Source organism: Sorex araneus, chromosome 4, assembly GCF_027595985.1.
Source record: "Sorex araneus isolate mSorAra2 chromosome 4, mSorAra2.pri, whole genome shotgun sequence".
Classification (NCBI taxonomy): domain Eukaryota; kingdom Metazoa; phylum Chordata; class Mammalia; order Eulipotyphla; family Soricidae; genus Sorex; species Sorex araneus.
The window spans coordinates 139119425-139120282 of record NC_073305.1 but is presented as its reverse complement, the minus strand read 5'-3'; the positions used below and the strand labels follow the sequence as shown (position 1 = coordinate 139120282).

At 42.8% G+C, this 858-nt stretch overlaps 1 pseudogene; it reads right to left on the bottom strand.

Annotated features, from left to right (window-relative positions):
- Positions 1-566: 566 nt before the first annotated feature.
- LOC129404469 (U2 spliceosomal RNA) lies at positions 567-656 on the bottom strand (annotated as a pseudogene).
- Between the last annotated feature and the right edge of the window lie 202 nt (positions 657-858).

Sequence of the window (858 nt, the reverse complement as noted above, 5' to 3'; positions counted from 1 at the left end):
TCGGTATACCCCCATACCTTCCCTCCTCCTGCCTGTGTAGCAGATGATTTCCACTTTAGTCTCTCTCTACTTTGGTCAAATTCAATATTTTGACAAAAAACTCACCATTATGATTTGGAATTTTCCCCAACAATCAGACCTGCCAAAAAGGTATCATTAGATCATTTATTTTATATTGCTGTTTGTGAAGAGCATCTTATATCATGTGGCAGCTTTGTGGCCATGCAATTTTGGATTTCTGATATTTTAATAATAAATCTGGAGTTGGCGAGGGGCTGGCTCCACCTCCCCACCCCATGAGGCCCCAGTTCCGTCATTGCAGTCTCATACCTGGCTGACCAATAGGCTCTGAATAGGTGGCAGTCACCCCACAGCTTGAGGGAAAGGACGGAAGGTACAAACATCTTTCCCCACCCGGAGTGGCATGGCACCGTAGTTTAATGCTCAGTCCAGATGCATTTCTGCCAAAAGCCTCTGGGTTCCAAAATTGGTTTGTGTGTCTCTGGGATCATGGCCGTTTAGGAGTCAGAAGAGCCGTTTGTGGGCTAGAAAACATTCTTATGAGAGGAAGATAGGGACCAGAAAGACTATTAAGCTTTGTTAAATAAGCCAAATAATTTCTACACTTGATCTTAGCCAAAAGGCCGAGAAGCGATTAAGCCAAATAATTTCTAATGCATATACTTTTCTATTTTTGGCTTATTGAATAGTTACTTAAAATTTTAAATATTAAAATTTGCGTGAACATACTATCTGTGTTCAGGAAACAATGTGGCGCTGTGTGTACGGGTCATACCCGATAGTGCTCGGGGCCTATATGCAGTGCTGGGGATAAAAGGCTGGTAGGTTGCTGAAGCC